The sequence below is a fragment of the Vombatus ursinus genome, unplaced genomic scaffold, assembly GCF_900497805.2.
Source record: "Vombatus ursinus unplaced genomic scaffold, bare-nosed wombat genome assembly UNPS02014774.1, whole genome shotgun sequence".
NCBI lineage: Eukaryota > Metazoa > Chordata > Mammalia > Diprotodontia > Vombatidae > Vombatus > Vombatus ursinus.
This window is the reverse complement of record NW_020954552.1, coordinates 15686020-15708956: the sequence shown is the minus strand read 5'-3', so window position 1 is coordinate 15708956 and position 22937 is coordinate 15686020. Positions and strand designations below refer to the sequence as shown.

The following is a 22937-nucleotide window of genomic DNA, read 5'->3' as shown; positions in this document are numbered from 1 at the left end:
CTATGGATATGTTGCTAATGCTTCTGGGAAATTCTGTTATAGTCCTCTGAGAGAATGAAAAAAATATGAGTGAGAGCTTTTTAGACAAGCAATGCTTATAAAGGGTGATGATTATTGGATACTTTTAAATTAGGAAAATATTTTCCAGTTTTCTAGTAAACCAAGTTTCATGATTCCATATAATCTCCCGTTACAGAATGCTAGGAAGTTTTCATTTGCATTTGATTTTAAAATAAACAATATTATACAATCTAGTTACATTTTTGGTTTGTTTTTCGCTAATAATTTTTCCAAAATGGAAATTGATACACCTCTCTCTCTCTCTCTCTCTCTCTCTCTCTCTCTCTGTCATAGAACTGATTAAAGCAATTTTTGTTAGTTCTGCTGATTCCTGAATTTTAAATGGTGAAGCTTTGTTAACAACAATAACAGTGATGATGATGATGATGATGATGATGGTGATAATCATTAAGCAATAGTAATTAACTAGGTGCTATAGAGATATAGCCTCACTAAAATGGTTTTATAATTATTTATAACTGTTGAACATGTCACTATATAAGAGAACCAGAAATACCAAAGAAATATTATTTGAGAATTTATAAAAATTGTCATTGATATAGGGTCATATTAAAGGAAAACCATAAATCTTGATAATTTCAGTGCCTATGTTGTTATAACTACATAGCTTAGAGTAGGCATTGGTCGTCATGAGATTTATAATGAAAATAAGGGCATCTAGCTGATTTTATTGTGTATAAAGGGTTAGATATGGAAGAGGAGCTTAATATTATATTAAGTAGGTCAACTATATAAGATCACATCTGTAAGCCCATGCTGAGAAATCGAGAAGTTCCCAACTATATTATAGCAGGGCAATGGAATTTTAGTAATGTCCAAACAAGCCCTGTTAAAAGAGATATTGATTATGAACTTTATCATTAACTTCTGATAAATGCTGTGGTAAAGCAACACTGCTGATTAGTGCTTGTGTCAATATATTGACAATGCCCTATATCCTTACAATTTTTGTTACTCTGTTTTAACATTGCATAGTATTAAAATCCATCATCTCCTCGGAGTGAGGGACTGAAATGGAGCCAGTGACTCATGACTCTGAAGTGGGGGAAGTGGTTGGATCCCAAATAGATGTCTCCTTTGTATTTATCTCCCGCTTCCTTATATCAGGGTTGTTTGTGACCATCTTTCTTCCTTATTAAATTGTGAACTCCGTGAAATAGACTCTGTGTCCTATCTATGTTTGTATCCCTAGCATTTAGCGTAATCCTTGTATACAACAGGTGCTTAATAAATGTTTGATGAATGAATGAATGCCTACATTCATCTCCTTTGGTAGAATAGAAGTGCTTTGAGGGTGAGGTTCTTTCATTTTTATCTTTGCTTCCCCAGTGATTGCTGCAGAGTGCTTGGTACATAGTAGGTGCTATGGTGATTATTAAGGGCAACACGTTAGTTGTAACTATCCATGTGGTGTTCACTCATTTCAGTCATATCTGACTCTTCATGACCCCATTTGAGGTTTTCTTGGCAAAGATACTGGAATGGTTTGCCATTTCCTTCTCCAGCTCATTTTAAAGATGAGAAAACTGAGGCAAACAGGGTTAAGTGACTGACCCAGGGGTCACACAGCTAGGAAGTGTCTCTGAAGCCAGATTTGTATTCAGGTTCTCCTTACTCCAGGCCCATCATCCTATCCACTGTACCACCTACCTGCCCCTAAAATTATCCATACAGATGACCATACGTTAATCATACATAGCACCATCATTGGTATTTTACATTCTTGGACTTAACCAAGGCATTTCATTTTGTTAACCAATCTGAGAAATTCTGCAGAGGACTGGCTGTCTGGAGAGGTTATAAGCATCATTAGTTCAGTCCATAAGGGAATGATGGTGAGAGTTACAGATGCAGCAGAGGAGAGATAAAATGCATTAACTGTGACTAATGGCACCAAAAAAAGGCTACATTCTTGCACCATTATTGTTTATTATCTACTTTTTAGTAACATTATGTTGCCTTTGGAGATTTTGATTCAGGTATTAACGTGGAGCTTAGGTTAGATAAGAGTATATTCAATCTACTCCAATTGATAGCAAAAGCAAGTTATTATTTGGCATACAGACAATCTTATTAAAGATTGTCTGTGTGCTTGTGATTGCATACTTGTGGTTCATAATAAGAATGATGAATAACAATGGTTAGATTGTTTTTGCCAAGCTATGTTTCACTTTGGTCACATTATCAACCTTAAGTAGACAGAAGTCCTGTAAAGTGCTACAGATCTCTACTGAAAGTTAACTTTGATTATCTTGGTAGTATCATCTCTTACAATGCAATCAACAAGTATTTATTGAGTATCTATTGTGTATATGTTACTATACTTGGGACTCTTAGAGAGTCTTCTGATCTTAATGAGTCTACTGTGTAGTTGGAGAGGTGACATAAATTCACAAAAAATCAAATACAATATGAGTTACATAACAATGCCAGATAATTGCCAGATGAATATTTCTAGACAATATATGCTATGAATTCAAAAAGGAGAGAGACCCTTATAGGCTAGAATGGACTTGGAAGAACTTGAGCTGGGCCTTGATTGGTGAGGAGAGGACATTCCAGGTGAAAGGAAGACAGAGTGGTGGGAAAGTGCTGGTGCATCCAGGGACCTTGAAAGCCAGTTTGCTTAGAGTAGAGGATTTATGTAGGGGAGCAGTGGTAGGGGAGGTAGATTGATGTCAGGTTGGGGAAGATGTTGAATGCAAAACTAAGGAAAACCATCCAGGATTTTTCTTAGCAGAGATGGGATGTGATGAAAGTGGTATTTGGGGAAGGCATACTGACCGTCTTATTGGCGATCTTACTCTGTGGGGGTAGACTGAAAGGTGAGTCTACATGAAGGGGTCCCAGTTAGGAGACTTTTGCAGCCATGATCTGATGAGGGTCTGAACTACAGAGATTGCCATAGAAATGGAAAGGAAGGAATGCAAATGGAAAATATTGCTAGGTGTTATTGATTAGATAGAGGGAACAAGAGAGAGGGGTGCTTCTTAGAAATATAAATAGATGTGGAAAAGAGAGTCATTATTGATAAAGCATTTGTGGAAGGGTGGTAGAGTTAAGATCTGTATAAAGATCTGTGTAAAAATGCATCATTAAGTATTCACTGGGTACACATGGGTAACTTCCTTTGTGAGGTTACATAGCTACTGGTACGGTTGGAAGATTAAATAGCTTTACATGGAGTATCAGTACACGATAATGCATAGTACATGGTAACACATAGAGAGTATGGTAAGGTAAAATTCCAAATAAGGAAATTTCAAAATACAACACCAATGAAATAGAATCCCTCATGATTTGAACAATTTGGCCTGGTCTTGTCTCACAAACCAGGATACAACCCCCAAAAGAGTTTGCTAGAGTTCCTATAGTATGAAGATTTCCTAACAGAAAACTTAATGGCATGGTACTGTCTATTCTAAATTGATTAGGCAGACCCATCAAATTGATCAAAGACTCCTCTGATCACCCCCTTATACTTCCCCCCCTCCTCAGAAAAGATGCTTAAATTCTCTGGGCCTCAGTTTCCTCATCTGTAAGACAGAGTTGATGGACTAGATGATTTTATCCTATGAATCATGTGCATTCAGCTGTTGTCCTACTGATGGGTGTCACTTCTCAGTACAGGCAGCCATGGGTGACAAGTTGAAAGTAGATTGCATGTGGGAAAGCTCAGAGCAGCAACAGACTCCAATTTACCTCTGCCTTCTGGTGTGTGTGTTTGACTAACACTTTAGGATTGCCCTGTACACCTTTATTTTTATGGACCTTTACTCTGTTCTTTTAGTTACTTTAGATTGCTGTGCTGATGCCTCTCTTCATAATAGACCAGCTTGCTGTTTAGTTTAATGCATTGAAATATTTCCCCCCTAACAAGTGCAAAGGAGATGCTGCTTTAAAAGGTGAGGTACCAGTTTGACGTCTCTTATCAGTGCTATGTCTTCAGGTTTTAGATTGCTTTTACATTAAAAGAGACCCATCCTTGAGAGCTGTTAGTCAAGGGATCAGTTTCTTATTCAGTTCTACTTTTGAAAGGAGGAGTAATTGAACAGTCAGATTGAAAACAAACCTAGAAACACTGAGTCTGGAAATTTGCCTGGCAGATTTTAAGTTGCCATTGTCTGATGTGTTCTTTGAAACCACTGTCTAGTCAATCTAGATACTTCTACCTCCTACCCAAGCAAATAGCAAAAAGAGAACAGCACAGATTTTACAATTGAAAAGACTCTGACACCTCCCATAATATTAAGAAGGAGAATAGGATAATGGCCAACCTGCCACTGGGCTACACTTCCTAGCATTCTCCATGCTAAGGATCCCTTGCAAACAGAGAGTGGTCTCCATATACCTTCATTCCTAGTCCATGCAATGGGAGATGTGTTTGAGAGAATTTCTGAGACCTGCACAGACACTGTGGGCTCTGATGGCACTCTGGCGGGCCCTGGTGGTAGAACGGTTGTAAATGTTTCCAGTAGAGATAACAGCTGTGCTTGACAGCATTTAAGTATAAATGTAAAAAGCAAACATTTGAACCAATGCTTAGCAATTCTCTAGTGAGAACAGAGGCCTATATTAACTTCCTTCTCTAACTCAAAAATGCCATTATGTTCTCTATAATAAAGAGTAACATCATAGAGTATCTTTGTAAATCTATATCATATTTCCTATTGAGGCCCACAAGGAGAGAAAACAAAGTCCATCCCTTCGTGCTGCAATTCAGTTTTTTCCCTTGCTATGTGGAACTTATTCATCCCTGTACTAGGATTTTGTAGCATAGGTATACTGGTTTTTCTCTTTTTCTTCCCCCAAATGATAAGTATCTGAAGTGCTAATGACAGGCTTTGATTACTTGATCTCCATAGCCCTTAATCAACTAATTGATTAACCAACAATCAATCAACCTTAATCAACAATCCTATATTAGGCACCTATTATGTTCTAGGCACTGTGCTAGCCACTCGGTATACAAAGACAAAAATGAAACAGATCCTGCACTCAAGGCACTTATATGCATGGGGCCAGGGGGAGGTAAGAACAAGTATATCAATAAATATGTGCAAAATAAATGCAGGGTATTTTGAGGGGGAGAGGGACTAGGAGCTGGGCGGAAGGAAGATCAGAAAAGGCCTCATAGTAGAAGGTGCTGCTTGATCTGAGCTTTGAATGGAACTCGGGATTCTTTTTTTAGTAATATATTTTATTTTTCCCCAATTACATGTTAAAACAATTTTAAACATTTCTTTAAATTTAGTTCCAAATTCTATCCCTCCTTCCCTCTCTTTCCTCCTCCTTCTCTGAGATGGTTAGCAATCAGATATAGGTTATGCATGTATAATCATGTAAAACATTTCCATATTAGTCATTTTGTACCAGAAAACTTGAATAAAAGAAAAAGAACGAAAGTTAAAAATAGCAACTTCAGTCCATATTTAAAGAATATCAGTTCTTTCTCTGGAAGTAGATAATATGCTTCAGCATTAGTCCTTTAGGATTGTCTTGAATCATTGTGTTGCTGAGAATAACTAAATAATTCACAGTTCTTCATCGAACAGTATTGCTGTTATTATGTGCAGTGTTCTCCTAGTTCTGTTCACTTCACTTTGCATCAGTTCATATAAGTCTTTCCAGGTTTTTCTGAAACCATCCTGCTTGTCATTTCTTATATTACAATAATATTCCATTACAATCATATAACACAGCTTGTTTAGCCATCCCCCAATTGATGTGCATCCCTTTGATTGCCCATTCTTAGCCACCACAAAAAGGGCTGCTATACATGTTTTTGGTACAAATAGGTCCTTTCCCCATTTTTTGGATGTCTTGGATATAGACAGTGGTATTGCTGGATCAAAGTGGATGCACAGTTTTATAGCCCCTTGGACATAGTTTCAAGATGTTCTCCAGAGTGAACTAGGCATTCTAAAAGGTGGAAGTGAGGAGAGAGTGCTTTCTTGCCTGTGCAGAAGAATGGAAAACAGACATAAAGTGTCATGTGGAAGGAACTGCAAGAAGGCCAGTCTAGTTGGACCATAGGACACATGAAGGGAAGAATTGTATAAGTCTGAAAAGATAGATTGGAGCCAGGTTGTAAGGTCAGATTTAAATGGCAATCAAAGGAGTTTGTATTTGAACCAAGACATAGTAGGAAGATTATTGAGCAAGGGAATAATATGGGTAGACCTGTGCTTTAAGCGTATTTTTCTAGTAGCCTCATTGTGATAGATGGACAAGAGAGGGGAGCTGGTGGAGGCAGGGATACCCCATATTTGGGGCTATTGCAATATTTCAGTCTAGAGGTGATGATGTCACCTACCCAACTAGGGTGCTGACTATATTACTAGAGACAAGGGGGCACATGTGAGAAGTGTTATAGAGATAGAATCCCAAGATTTGGGAACTGATTGGATATGTAGGTGTAGAGTGAGGTGTTGCAGATGACTCTGAGGTTACAAACCTGTATTATTTGAAGAACAGTGGTACCCCCAACAGACACAGGGAAGTTAGAGGTTAGAGTGAGGATAGGGAGAAAGATGATGAGTTCTCTTTTGGACATGATGAGTTTTAGAAGACTTTGAGACATACAGGTGGAAATGTCAAGTTGGTGGTGCAGGATGTGAGTACTGGATATATACATTTGGGAGAAGAGGAGATCCTCTTCTGTGATCTTGGCCCAGGCAGCGCTCTGGAGTATCCTAAACCATAGTGATCAAACATGGATGGTTAATGTGCAAGGAGCCCCAGAAGGAATGGTCAGACAGGTAGAAAGAGTACCATGACCGAGAGAGAAGAAGATCAGTGGTATCAAAGCTGAAGAGACATTAAGGGTGAGGATTGAGAAAAGACCATTGGATTTAGCAATAAAGAAATTGTGGTTGACCTTGGGGAGAGCAGTTTGAGTTGAGTGATGGGGGACAGAAACCAGACAGGGGCTGAGAAGTAAGTGGTACCTGAGAATATAGGAGTAATGAGTAGACAGTTTCTTTCTTAGGCTATAAAAGGGAAGATATAAGGTGATGGCCTGAGGGAATGTTAGGATCAGGTGAAGGGGTTTTTTAAGTATGGGGGAGATCTATTCCTGGGCATGCTTCTAAGCATCAGAGAAAAATCTGTGCATTTGGAGAAATTAAAAATGAGAGAGAGAGAGAGAGAGAGAGAGAGAGAGAGAGAGAGAGAGAATGATCAAAGGGATAAGTTCCTGGAAGAGACAGAAAAGGATGGGACCAAGGACATAAGTAGAAGGGTTGGAGATATTAATAATTTTAAAACTTTAGAATCAGTAACCTATTTTATGTATTCAATTGTCAAAAGAAACAGAAGTGGGACATACGCCATATGAGAGTCATTTTCACACTACATTTTGCAAAATATATGAGAGGTTTTTATTTCTTGGTAGAGCGTGTATAACCATTGATACAAACATTATCCATCAGTAAGTTCAATCTTCCCTAAAGTATTAGCATTCTTGGTAACCTTATTACAGAAACATTTTAACACTTTATTAAAAGGCCTACAGTATTAGAGTTGCTACAACCTGACACAGCATTATACAATTAGTATTATAATGTAAGTTCTATTATGATGATATATAACTTGTATCATCATAATAAAAGTTCCTAGGAAGGAACAAACCTATAATAACACTACTTCTATAAGGGTGATTTCTTAGTAATGAAGCTTCTTTTATAGCAACTTCATTATTAGGAAATGATTTTAGTAATAGAAATGCAAATAAAGAGTTAGAAAGGAGCATTTGCACATAAGGGCAGTCAGTACTGACCTTCTATCATGCATTGCATCTAATCATTATATACTTACTGGGAATATTGTAGTTCAGCTTATTGCCATTTTCTTACTTTTTTTGTACTTTAGTCTTCCTAGGTTATTAAAACCAGAATTCCCTTTAAAAAAAAAGTTTGACTAGATATTATATTTTTCACAATTGCACATAAAAACAATTTTTAACATTTGTTTTTCTAAAATTTTGAGTTCCAAATTCTCTCCCATCCCCCTCCTTGAAACAATCAGCAATTTGGTAAGGGTTATGTATGTGTAATCATGCAAAACATATTTCCATATTAGTCATGTTGTGAAAGAAAACACAGACCAAAAAAAGCCCGCAAAAAATAAAGCAAAAAATAGTATGCTATGATCGGTATTTAGTTCTTTCTCTGGAGGAAGATAGCATCATGAGGCCTTTGGAATTGTCTAGGATCATTGTATTGCTGAGAATAGTTATGACTATGTTTTAAAGAGATTAAAAATGTTTTATTTTTCAAAAGCAAGGAAAGATTCTTACATGCATATGCAGAGAGAGTCATATACGCATCAAGAGTGTGCTACAGAAAAAAACTTTGGATTTGGACTCAGGTGAGGCAGAGGACCTCCCTTCAAATTTTGGCTCCTCTTTTGTGATCATTCAGCTCCTTTGAGGCTTAGTTCCTATTCTGTAAATTCTCCCAAATTGGGAGAGTTGTACTAACTGACCCCCAAGGTTCCTTCCAGCTCCACATCTATGATCTTGTTATCCTGTCTGTCATATAAGATTTCTTGAAAGAACACAGACAAGTTTGTCTGATTATTAATATCAAACAGGGCACAACATGAGAGTACGTCTACCTCCCAAAACGAGTCCTGAGCACCTCAGTCCCCAAAGGGCCCTTGAAAGCTATTCTCAGATTCAAGGCACTTCGCAGATCAGCATCAACTCAAAACCATAGCTCATGACCCCTTCCCACCCCTATATGTGTGTTTACTTTTATAGAGGACACAGTTCAAAGCAAAAGACGTTTCATCCAACAGCCGAGCCAAATGAGTAGATCTTTGCATCCCCATGTTACCACCCCACCAGAGAAGGAAGGATGCACCCAGGGAACACCTGTGACCAGGGGCAATCTATGAAGGGACAAACACAGCAGGAACACTCGTGGCCAGGGCACATCCTGCTTCCAAGACTGCAGAGCCATCGGCATCCTCTGCTGACGTCCTCAGTGAGCTGCTGGCTAGAGTCAGCAGGGAGCCCGTGTTCCATTAGTCTCTTGTCATTCTGCTCTCTGCTGGGCATCTGGGTGGCTGCTCTCTGGTACCAACAGCTGTTCTGTAATGGTGACTTCCAATGGAAGCAGCATGGTGGAGTGGAAAAAAACACCGACTTTGAAGTGAGAGAATGAAGGTTCAAATTCTACCTCTTCTTGAGTTTCCTTATCTTAATTTAAGGAGTCGAAATAAATGACCTCTACGGTCCCTTCCAGCTGACAGTCCAAGATCCAGGAAATCTTTCCTGCTGGAGTGAATCTTCACCAGATCTGTCACTTACAGCAAGGAGCTACACAGTGCCTGGCACATGTTGTTGTTTGTTGTTCAGTCGTTTCAGTCATGTCTGATTCTTTGTGGCCCTGTTTGGGGTTTTCTTGGCAAAGATACTGGAGTGGCTTGCCGTTTTCTTCTCCAGCTCATTTTACAGTGAACTGAAGCAAACACGGTTAAGTGACTTGCCCGGGATCATACAGTTAGTAAGTATCTGAAGCTGGATTTGAACTCATGTCTTCCTGACTCTAGGCCCAGTGGGCTATCCACTGAACCACCTAGCACATAGTGGGTACTTAATAAATGCTTATTGACTTGTATTACTTTGGGACTTGTCTGACTTCCCTACCATGCCCTAGGAAGCTCATAATTGGGAAAACCTCATTATCTTGCAAGATCCCTTCAGCCTTGATGATCCACTTCATCACCACTCTCTGTCTGTAGACAGAGGCACCATGAACTCCAAAACCTCATTTAAGAAAGGAGCCTGGGTCAGAACATCTCATTTCTCACCTGATTATACTGCTTTGGGACTTCTTTACCATGCCCCCAAGTCATGCCCCTTCCTCAGCACCCCCCCCCCCAGCTCTTCATCTTCCTTTTGTGTGTTGTCTACCCCCTTTAGATTGTAAGCTCCTTGAGGGCAAGGACTATTTTCCTGCTTTTCATATTTATATCCCCAGTGTTTAGCACTGTGCCTGGCACATTGTAGGTGCTTAATAAATGTTTATTGACTACTGACTGACTGATTGACTGACTTGTGACTAGATCTAGCTTGCTAGCTAATTAAATAAACCCTTAGGCATTTTTTAAGCCAATACTTCTCAAGCAAAAGTAGGGAAACTAAAAACCCCCTGCCAAATCCTGACAGCTGCCCATTTTTGTACCTGTGAGCTAAGAATGGCTTTTACATTTTAAAATAAAATTTTGTTGTATTTTAAAATGTAAAAAGCATTCTCATCTTGCAGGACTGTACAAAAACAGATCAGATTTGACACTCAGGCTGTGTATGAGTGAGATTACTGACCTCTGTAGGGTTTGTCTTTCTCACTGCTGAGTGTCTCTCAGTCTAACTCTTATCTGAGTTATAATCAGATAATTCATTTTCATTATCATCATCCTCTTTCCCAAGCAAATCATTCTCAGGGACTTCACATGGCCAGACAGCAAAGGAGTTTGGTGTGAAGCTGCACTAAAGAGACTCTTGTCAATGCCTAATCATTCCTCTCATTTGTTGTTGTTGTTCAGTTATTCAGTCCTGTCTGACTCTGTGTGACTCCATGGACCATAACACCCCAGACCCTTTTATCCTCCACTGTCTCTCAAAATCTCTCCAGGTTTATATTTGTTGTTTCCATGACACTATCTATCCATCTCATCCTCTGCTGTCTCTTCCCTTCTCCTTTTGCCTTCAATCTTTCCCAACATCAGGGTTTTTTCCAATGAATCCTGTCTTCTCATCATGTGACCAAGGTATTTAAGCTCCAGCTTCAGTATTTGTCCTTTTAACAAATAACCTGAATTAATTTCTTTAAGTATTGACCGATTTGATCTCCTTGCTGTACAAGGGACTCTCAAAAGTCTTCTCCAGCACCACAATTCGAAAGTGTCATTCTGAGGGGCAGCTAAGTGGTGCAGTAGATAGAGCACCGGACCTGAGGTCAGGGGGACTTGAGTTCAAATCGGGCCTCAGAGCAAACACTTGACGCTTACTAGCTGTGTGATCCTGGGCAAGTCACTTAACCCCAATTGCCAAACACACACACACACACACACACACACACACACACACACACACAAAACACAAGAAAATGTCATTCTGTGGCACTCAGCTTTCCTTATAGTCCAACTCTCACAGCCATGTATTACTACTGGAAAAACCATAGCTTTGACTACAGGGACCTTTGTCACCAAGGTGATGTCTCTTTATGCTGTCCAAGCAAATCCCAGGGGCAGGGTTGAGGCTGGGTGAAGAACAAAAGAGGTGGTTATCTTTGCTCTGTTTACTCCAAGCAATAAAAAAATGGCTCTTCTGCCAGTTTGCCTGTATCATGGAAGATGCCCAGCAATAATTCAGATCAAAGAGGGATTCTCTGTAAAATCCAGGTACTCCGGTCTCTAGATGCTATTTTGTTTATTGTGGCAAGCTCTAGAACATTGTAGAAATTAATAATAACTCAAAAGAATTCAGCCTTACTCTACATATAGGAAAAATCAAGTAGATAAAAAATTCTAATCGTCCACCTTTTGGTAGGCAGCTGAAGGAGTCTGTTCAACTCATCCCTCAGTCTGTATATCTTGAACAGCCACTGAAATTAGGCAATGAATTGGACTCAAAATTGAAGAAGAGAGAAGCACCTTTGAGAAATTGGGTGATGATTTCATTGCCCCAAGATTTTCCACAAAACAAAGGCCTTTTTGTACATAAATAATTGTTGTATTGTATTCTTTATATGTAAGTTATGTAATGCCATAGCTAAAGAATTCAAGTTGCAAGTCACTCAAATGGCAGTGGAGAAACATATGATGGGCGTGAGCATCACATAAGGAACATACCACAACATGTTAAAGAATTAAAGGAGTATTGTGCATTTAGACCTAGAAAAGTTAAGAGATCTTTTAGTCACAAACTCTCATTTTATAGATAAGGAAACTGAGGCCTGAGAAAACAAAGTGAATTGCCCAAGTTCACACAGTCAAAGGTAGGATTGGAAACCACATCCTCTAACTGCAAATATGATGCTCTTTCCACTGTATCATTATTCTTCCTATACATGGACAATATCCCCAGAGAATAAGGAGGCATGGACAGTTGTGGCAAGTGGAAAATGTCTGTTTCAATGAGGTCAACATCCGTTGAAGTGCTCAGGAAGAGGAGGTGCTGGGTGATTTTTTCCTCTTATTTTTGATAATGCCAGAGACTGAATTGTGCACTAAATTATATTAAATATAGCTTTATGCAGGACTAAGGTGCAATCGGATGCAGGCACAAACAAAATAACCTTCACATTGTGATATTGCATATTTCTAAGCATTTGCAACTCAGATTAGATCATCTTTGTTGTGGTTGGGAAATATGGCAGAGAATGAGGTCAAAGGAATCCGAGGCCCTTGTCCTCCCACAGAACAGAAAGGATTATTAAGTAAAGTTTGATTGGACCCATATTTGAAGAAAATGCTAGCGCCAATGTTGAGGTCCAGTAGTGCTGGGAACCCCGAAATTCAGGGGCAAAAGATGGCGGGTCTTGAATGACTTTGACTCGAACCTTCTTTCAGTCAGAGACAGGGTTTATTAAAACACCGACTGAGGTAGGCAAGATTTTAAGAATCCACCCTATTGTAGCACTTGTATTGACAAGCGGCCCAGACTCTTAAGTAATCTGAGCCTTTGTAATGAGAATACAACTGACTAGACCCTTAAGGAATCTGAGCAGTTTAATGGAGGCAAGATGGACCTTTTGTACAGTAAGGCTGTGGGAAGATCTGGATGGGAGTGGGCTGTAGGCTGGGGTGACTGGGAGGTAAACTGAGAGGAGGTCTAGATGGAATCAAGGAGTGGCAATCTAGGGTGGGGTCAGGTGCAGACCATGAGGGCCACGATGAAAGGACAGTTGAAAGGATTGCAGGACCAGGTGCCCCAGCTGAACCCCAGGAACCTGGGCCACATGGGAAAGTTCAGGGCCTTTTAGGGATCCATCATTAGTGCCCCATTACCCAGAAATTATGAGTGTTACAGAATTCGTGAGTATTGCCCATGATAACTTTGCCTTCTTCACTCAGGGATCTTGGTTTGTCATATGAATTGTATGTGGGAAGGACATTTTGTATCAGAATGCTTTGCTCTGTGGCATAAATGGAGAGTCTATAAATGTGCTGATGAAGTTGGTGTAACACTGGAAGTGGAAGTTATTACTGCCGTTAGAGGAATGCCACATAGTGCAGGATAAATAAAAATACTGATAAGGCAGCTAGGTGGTACAGTAGGTAAAAGCACTGGCCTTGGAGTTGGCAAGCCCAGAGTTCAAATCCTGCCTCAGATGCTTACTGGCAGTGTGACCATGTACAAGTCATTCACTTTTTCAGCCTCAGTTTCCTTATCTGTAAAGTGGGACTAATAATAGCACCTATCTCACAGGGTTGATGTGAAGCTCAAATGAGATAATGTGTATTGTTATTATTGTTCAGTCATTTTCAGGATTGTCAGACTCTTTGTGACTGCATTTGGGGTTTTCTTGGCAAAGATACTGGAATGGTTTCCCAATTCATTTTCCAGATGAGGAAACTGAGGCAAACAGGGTTAAGGGACTTGCCCAGGGTCAAACAGCTAGTAAGTGTCTGAGGCCAGATTTGAAGTCAGGAAGATAGATGAGTCTTCCTGACTCTAGGCCTGGCGCTCTATCCACTGAGTCACCTAGCTGCCCTGAACAAACATGCTTTGCAAAGCTTAAAGTTGTTCTATATAAATGCTAGGTATTGTTATTAGTCCATATTTAATAAACATCTATTAAGTGCCTCCTACGTGCCTGACACTGCTAGGGATATAATTTAAAAAAAAAAAAAAAAAAGCTAGTCCCTGCCCTCAGGGAGCTTATAATCTACTAGGGGTAGACAGTACACAAAAGGAAGCTGCAAAGTGGGCAGAGCAGCTCATGGGAAATGAAGTTAGCTGGAAAATGCTGAGCCCTCTATAAAGGGAGGCTTTGGGTGGAGTTTTACTCAGCCTTCCAGCCCTCCAGTCAGAGGGGAGAGGCAACCGAAGGTGGTGAGGAGGTATTAAGTATCAGAGTTTCTTTATAGTATAAGAAGAATGACATTCTAGAATAAGCTATTGGCTACTTACCAAAAAACAACATGAAACAACATATATGGCAAAGTAAGAGCTATGCTGTGGGAGTCATCTATTTCTTAAGGTAGGATTTATGCCAAATTTTATTTTCTTGGATAACCTTCTATATAAATTTCAGCTTCACTATTTTGTGCCATGCTTTAAATTACCGAAAGTTTGGTTTTCCTCCCTCTCCTTATTGCACTGGTTCTGTTTAGCACAGCATGACACCTGTTTCTTTGCCAAAGCAAAGTACAGTTGATCCTCATTATTTGTGGATTCCGTATTTGTGACTGTGTTTACTTGCTAAAATTTGTTTGTAACCCCAAAATCAATGGTTGGGGCACTTGTCATTTGTAGTCATATGTAAAGGGGTGAAAAATGTTAGTTGCCAGACCAGGCATGTTACCCACTAAGGTCAAACAAGGTGGCACTGTGCATTCTTGTTTCACTTCTTATCCTATAAACAAGTGTCCTTTTTGTGGTCTATTTAGTGCCACATTTTCCACATTTCTGTGCTTTTTGTTGGTAATTTTGCTTTTTAAAATACCCCCCAAGCATAGTGCCAAAGTGGTGTCTAGTGTCCCTAAGTGCAAGAAGGCTATAATGTGCCTTACAGAGAAAATACCTGTTAGATAAGCTTTGCTCAGGCATGAGTTATGGTGCTGTTGGCCATGAGTTCAGTGTTAATAAATCAACAATACAGTAATTCTAGAAAAAGGAAGAGGAAATTCACTAATCTGTATGTGAGGCCACTCTGGAAAGTGCTGAAGTAAATATTGTGACCAGAGGCTTACAGGAACCTAACCCTATATTTCCCCTAAGAGCAATGGTTCAGTAATTCACCAATTCATTGTTTACAGTGACTTTATAGAACATAACCACTTCAAATGAAGAAAGTCAACTGTGGTTTGTCACAGTAATGCCTTATGGTACTATGACTGTGTTAGTACTACGATAATAGTGGAACCAGATGTGATCACAAGGTTTAGTCTTATTTACGATGGCCTGTACCAACCTTTGAAACCCAAGCTCTGCTCCTAGGTGTCAGAGGAATCAATTCCTAGGCTAGGGGTTGTCAGCCTGTGTTATAACTACTAAGTATAGCACATGGCTAGGATCAAAGTACACACACACACACACACACACACACACACACACACACACACACACATGATAGTCTACTCACCATTTCTGAGAACCATTATCCATAACTGAACACCCCCACCTATAATGGTAATATTCCTTTCCTTACTCATGAATTTTGGTGTCTCTTCTCACAAAAGTAAAAATTTAATCACCTAGGTATGTATTTTGAATATATGTGCACATATACCTCAAATATAATGCCAGAAGAACAGAAGTTGCAGCACTGACCCTCTATTTTTGAAAGGTTGTGTCCTGCCCTAGAAAATTCCAAAAAATAATTCTTAGGGACAGCATATGTCTATAAGAATGCCTAAGAGATGGGCCCTAAATATATATTTTCTCAGTGTAACCCAGTGGCTCCAGGAGTGACATACAATTAGCTCCATAGAGAGAGTGATCTGCAATGTCAGCAAACTCAGGCTAGACCATATTGGTTGTATACAAGTCTTCTCCCCAAAATAACAAAAGTAATTTCATGAAAAATCTGGAGTTTTGCCCTTAGGAAATTGTCACTCATCTTCATATGCATTCATCTATGTGTGAGAAGAGAGGAGTTGAATATGAGACTGATTCCATATGTGGAGTGAGGGGGAATGAAGAGTTAAAGATAACAGTGAGATTATAAACATGAGTAACTGGAAGAATGGTGGTATCTTTGATAGAAATAAGGATATTTGAAAGAGTGATGGATTTGGAAGAAAAGGTAATAAATTCTGTTTTGGACATGACAAATTTGACATGTCTATGGGACATCTAGTTTGAAGTATTCAGTATTGTTATTGAGTCATTTCAGTCGTGTCTGACTCTTCTTGACCACATTTGGTGTTTTCTTGGCAAAGACACTAGCATGGTTCACCATTTCCTTCTCCAGCCCATTTTATATATGAGGAACTGAGACAAACAGGGTTAAGTGACTTGCACAGCTAGTACGTGTGAGGCTAGATGTGAACTCATGAAGGTGTCTTCCTGATTCCAAGCCAAGTGTTCCATTCACTATGCCACCTTGCTGCCTGAAATATCCATTGGAAATAGAGAACTAACGTTCAAGGGAGAGACTTGGACTAAATGTATAAATCTTTGAATTATATGTATAGAGATGTGCAAACAAGTCATTGGTGGAATTCCATACCAACACAAGCAAATCTGTTCTAGTTAATGTCCATTTGCTATTTACTAATTTCTTCTATATATACCTCAGGATCATCTGGCTTAGTAGGATTTTACACCTAGCTGTGTTTATGTTTAAATTTTTTTTTTTTAGGCAGTTGGGGTTAAGTGACTTCACCAGGGTCGCACAGTTAGTAAGTGTCAAGTGTTTGGTCTGAGGCCAGATTTGAACTCTGGTCCTCCTGACTTCAGGGCCGGTGCTCTATCCACTACACCACCTAGCTGCCCCAACCTTGCTATCTTTAGACAACTGTTTATGCCTATTTTGTGAGGTGATACTGCATATAATCTTCTGATCCTCTAAATGTGTGTGTTCCTTGGTTGAATCAACTTGAGAAGGAAAGCAGTTATTTGCTAGTTGAGATGTTTTCTGGCCTCTTTAGGCTTTTTACTGTGATGATTGTTTTGTTTCAGTTAAACTGGTGGTAAAAGCAATGCCTCTACTTTTATCCATTTCCCATTTTTTTCCAAGTCAACAACTTGTATATAGTTTGGGGTGGAACTGCTATAATTATATACAGTATTTTCTCATCTTTGACCTATTGATTTTTACCTTTGTTGTACCCAATCAATGAATGAACTGCACGCAGACAACCAACTCTGAATGGACTTCCATGTTATATATTAGTTGTTTTTTTTGTTTTTGTTTTTGTTTTTTACCATATATAGCTGTTTTTCTTATGGGAGGCAGGATGGTAGAGAAAGAGCACTGGATTTGGAGTCAAAGGACTTGGGCTTGAATCTTCCTCCAAGTATCTGTGTCATCTTGAACAAGTCAATTGACCTTTCTTAGACTCAGTCTCTGCGTGTGTAAAATTAGGATATTGGGTTAGAAGATGATCCATAAGGTGCCTTTCAGCTTTAAATCTATGGTCCTTTGGTCTTATGGTCAAGTCTTCTGGGCCTTGTTATGCTGTAGTTTCCTTTTGATGTGTTTTTCATGTCCCACAACTTTGGACTTTCTTCAATTCAACATGGATTTATTGAATGCCTGTGGTGTCGGTCAAAAAATATTTATTAAGCAACTACTATGTGTCAGGCACTGTTCCAGGTAATGTGGGTACAAAGACAAAAATGAAAGTCTTAACCCTTAAAGAGCTTATGTTCTGCTTGGAAAAAACAATACATGTACAGATAAACATATTTGCCCCCAAAATGTATTTAGACCACACCTATGATTTCTCCTTAATGTTCAAGCGAGAGTAATATAAGATAAGTTTTTGAAATTCTTGAAGGAAGTATTCATTGTGATATAAAAGCATGATTCTTTTGAGTAATCTATAGGCCTCTACCTCTATTTCCTCTGCTCTGCCACAGTTACTATGGAAACAGTGGGGGATGCACAGGACTGAGAGATGATTTAAATTTTTCATCTGTTTAAGAAGTTGCCATCACATCTCATACTGACCTCTTGATGATGAGCATCTCCATACTTAACTAGCTTGGTCCTTGGACCTTGGACTACTGGCTAGAACAGTGGTCTCTGAAGTGGGGGCCTTGGTGTCATAGCAGATAAACTGTGGCCTGACCCTAAGGGATATGTGATCAGCCATTCAGAAGGTGGGAAGTCAGGTCTCATCCCACTCTTGCTGCAGTAACCATTCATGGTCTTGTCTCCAACACCACCACACCTGCTCTTATTTCCCTACTTGCTCTCTTATTTGACACCCCACCCTCCCCAGTTATGGAAAAGGGCAAGGGAGCAGAGGAGTATCCATGACTTTGTCTCTAGGTCATGAATTATAGCAAGTAAAGGTGGGAGAAAGAGCATTGGAAAGAGTATGTGATTCCCTTTGTTCAATTCACAATCTCAGTTGTATTCACAGTAGCTGATAAGTGCAGAACTCGGCTCCTGCCTTCATCCCTGCTCCAAGATCAGAGTTTCTGTCAGCATCAGTCCTTGTGCCCTAATGAAACCAGGTAGTCCCAACACAATGCCAAGCTAAAAATGGCTGAGGACTCCAGAGGAGAAAGTGAGGCTGGTGGCTTTACACAGTCCTCCCTCACTTAAATCCAGTTCACTTGCATGTCATGACCTCACCTCCATGATGTCATGGTCCTCTTTGAGGACGAAGGACAAACAACGACAAAAATGCCCGCATGGTGACCAATAAGTCTGGCTCCAGTGACAGAAACAGTTTGCCAGGTAACCCACATGGTGATCACAGAATTACAGAATTCAAGAGTTGGAAGAAACCTCAGGGGCCTCTAGTCTAATCTGTATGTGAAAGAAATCTCTACTGTACCCTATCCAATAAGTCGTCATCAGACCTCTGAGGAAGGAGAGCTGATGCCTCCAGGTAGCCCGTTATACTTTGGGACAGTTCTAATGATTAGAAAGTGTTTCCTTGATATCAATCATGAATTTCTCTCTTTGCAGTTTCCACCCATTGCCCCTGGATCTGCCCTCCATGATCAAACAGAACAAGTCTATACCCCCCTCCACAAGGCAACCCTTCAGATGCCTGAAGACAATTCTCCCATTTCCCCAGAGTTCTTCTCCAGGCTAAACAGGCCTGGTCCCTTTAGCCTACACTCACAGGATACAGACTCAAGGTTTTTACCTATTGTGGGTGCCCTCCTCTAGGAGTTCTCCAGCTTCTTTAGCTCCCAGAAGTCCAGAAATTTGAATTTCAAGGATAGCAGAAGGAAAGAAAAGGTAACCAGTCCTGAATACCAGTATACAGATCTCACAACCTGTCGGTCATATCACAAGCTTTCCTGGCTATTGCAAATCTGAATGTGGTGAGGAGGTGAGGGAAATTTGTGTGTTCCAGGATCATAAGAAATCACTTTTCAGTCTTCCTGAATCAACATCACCTAGGGGCCAGAAGAAAATAATAATTCACACAGATAAGAAGTCAAGGCATGGACATGAGTTACAAAAATTAGATAATGACAATGAAAAATGGGGGTTGGCAGAACAGGACAACTACTAATTATTAAACTCAGTATCATTTTTGGAGCTTCTACTATGTGCAAAGGACTATGTTTAGTACTTGGAATGCAAAGATAAAAACAAAAAATAATCCTTTTCTTTAAGGAACATACATTCCCCTAGAGGTTCTGAGAGAAACTTACTAATGGGAGAGGAAGCTTGCAAGGATGGAGGGAGAAGGCTGCTGAAACATGGTGGCAAAGTCAGAGCATGAACAAGGGTGATGGCCCTGCTAGTGGAGAGAAGGGGATGGATGCAGGAGATGTGGTGGTAGAGCAATAAGATTTGGCAACTGACTGGAGATGGAGAGTGAAGAATTCAGGACAACTTCATGAACTTGAATGACTGAAAGACTGGTGATGCCATAAAGAGAAATAAAGAAACTTGGAGCAGGAGGTTTCAGAGGGAAGTTAAGTCCCATTTTGGCCATGTTGAGTTTGAGTTGCTTCTAGCATATCCACTTCAAAATGACAAGGAATGTTAAGACAGGTAGAAAAGAATTAAGAAAGTGCAGTGTCATGGAATGCAGAGGAATTTGTGAAATGAAATAATGAAATGAAATGAAATATCCATTGAGGAGAGAATAGTGAATGGATCCAAACAGCAAAAATGTCAAAAAGGATGAGTGCTGATAAAAGACCAGCAATTAATAGATCATTAGCAACCTTGGAGAGAGTATACTTTTCATGTAGTAAGTCTAGAAGCAGATTGCCAGGGGCTAAGGTGAGAAAGTCAAGGTGTGGGGAGTGAAAGATATTTGAAAAGAAAAAAGGTTTGGAACAGTCACACCGAGAAACACAGTGGAGAGTCAATCAGGGAATTTCCATGAGCCTTTGAGGGTCCAGCTGAGATTAGATAATAACATCTGTAATCCACTAGTCAGCACAGTATGACTCCTCTAACAGTATGCAAGTAGAAACAGAGAGGGCAGATGGGAGAGATCATCGAGGGTTTGGGTTTGGCAAGGCAGAGAATGAGGGAGCAAGGGATTCAGGGGTATAGAAGGTAGTGTATAGTTGAACAGGTTATCAATGGAGTAAAAAACCCTAAGGGAGGAAACTAATGCTTAAGCAGGTCATATGGACTAGAGGAGAGTGGAAGAATGACATGACTAGAGAAGTGGTAAGGAATAATATAGTTTGGAGGAGTAAGACAGAAGGAGAGATGGAGATTATCAGAATGAGGAACTTCAGAGTTCTAGATCATGAAATGAGAGCCTGTTGCTATTTCCCATGAAAGTTTAACCAACATAAAGCATTTCCACCATAAATAGATTTTTAAAAGCCTAGAAACTGTATTGGTCAGCAAACTTTTGGCCTACTTGCAAAGTGGAAGAATGTGGTCAGCCAAAGATAATACTCATTTGGACTGTAAACTTATTTGCAAAACTTTAAGGAGAAAAAAGTGGAAGATTAGAGCAGTATTATCTCACAAAACAGTGAGAAGCAGTGAAAAGAGAAATATGAATTTGTAGAAAGTTTGGTGTGAGACTCAATTATGTGAAATCATCCCAACAGCACCTAAAGATGGGCAAAAAAAGATGAAGAATTGAAAAGATGCCAAAAGTTCTATTTGTAATTTTTTAATCAGTTACAATAGAACTGTGACATTTGACCTCTTAACATCATAGTCCCTGATGATTTGAGAAGTGTAAATGATGCCTAAGACAGTGTAAATATGGCACTAAAGAAAACAAACACAGAAAAAGCAGCTGAGCTAAACCAAATACACACAGAGGAAGTCTATGCTGAAGGTGCCACAATTTGGAGGACAATAAGGGATTGATTTTCAAGATAGCTGAAGGAAGGGAAGATACTGAGCAAACAATAAAAAAAAAACTCATATGCTAATTACTGCTTTAAGAAAAGGGCAAACAAATACATCAATAACTGCCAACCCATTTTCCCACTTTCTCTTTTCTATTAAATCTTTATGATATGCATGCATATCAAGGGTATTCTTGATATATATACAAGAAGGGAACAGGCAGACTTAAATGAACACTATTCAATAGCAGACAGCATCTTAAGACAATTACTGTTGTCTGAAAGAGGAAGAGAATGCAAGATCCCTCTATTTTTTTTATTGTTCGCTCAAGAAAATCATGTGACTAGAGCAGAATACAGCCCTAAAGGTTCTCCTGCAACAGGATGTCTCCCATGCATCTGTTAAGATCATAGGTGATTCCTTAACATTAGAGGTCACTTGGTTCAGTTATCTTTTGATTATTACTATCAGGTAATGCATAAAACAGGAAGATATATACTTATCAAGGTGATTACCCCTGTCCCAGAGGATGTCCAGCACAGCTTCCAAATGAAGAGGGATTCTTTATAGATGGTGAGGTACTCCATATGCACCTGTTTGTAGATAATATTGTACTGATTGCATGGAGTACTTCAGAGCCTCTTCAATGAGATTCATAACCATTTAAAAGAGTTTAGCTTTATGTTGTAGGCCAGGAGTTACTCAGGCTAGTCCAGTGGTTCAGGTTCCAAACTGGAATAAAATGAGACCCTCCCCCCCCTCCCCAGCCCAGACCATCTAGCAGTTAACAAAGGAAATTTACTTAACCATAGCAAGGAAAGGACATTCAGCAAAGATACAGCATGGATTCAATTGGACGTACCTCACAACTTCTGCATTTGCCATGGTGGCACATGGGTGTTAATCCGGAGGAAGGAACTCCCGATTCCTCCCAAGTTATCTGTCTTTTGTACTTAGGCCACCAGGAAGCTGCATCAGTGGTTTGCAACTTAGTGCCCTGGACAAATTAAGTCTTGTGGACAGTTTCAGTATCTTTTAAGGTAAAACTAATCTAGGCTTTAGGGGACAGCTGTTGCTCCTATGATACCTTAGTATACATGATGGATAAAACAAATAGTCTGGACAATAGGCATTCTTCAGTATTTGAGATATAGTTGGTTAGTACTTGTCCAGAAATATGTATATCTTGGACAGGCACAGCAACTGGAATATGACCTGGGTCCAGAACCGAATAAGAAGAAAAGGATTAAATGGATTGCTTTTGAGGAACTGTACAGAGCTGTGGAATCATTTCTCTAAACCATTCCCTGAAACCTGGGACTATTTTTTTTAACACCAGTATTCCTTCAGTGTTGCTATGTGGTTGCAAATCATGGATCACCTAGAGTTTCCAAAGAATCGAAATTGCCTGTCGATGGTCATTGCTATATGCCCAATAACAAGAAGTACTCCTATCTTAGAGACTGTGGATCCATTGAGGTATAGGAGAAGTATATTAAAATAATGTTAATATTATTTATCTTTGTTCTGCCCACCTCAGCAACTAGTATAGAGCCTGGCACATAGTAGTTACTTATAGTTGAATATACAATGTAAAATGTACAATCATGTACAATGAAAGCTGTACTTTAGAATTCTATGTTTCTTTCAGATAGCTTTAGGTAGATGTTTTCCCTCTGATATCTCAGTTTGAATTATTAGTGA

At 39.5% G+C, this 22937-nt stretch overlaps 1 protein-coding gene across 5 annotated transcripts in view; it reads left to right on the top strand.

Annotated features, from left to right (window-relative positions):
• ATG10 (autophagy related 10) overlaps positions 1-22937 on the top strand; it is a 293726-nt gene that overhangs the window by 246098 nt on the left and 24691 nt on the right. The window lies entirely within an intron of this gene.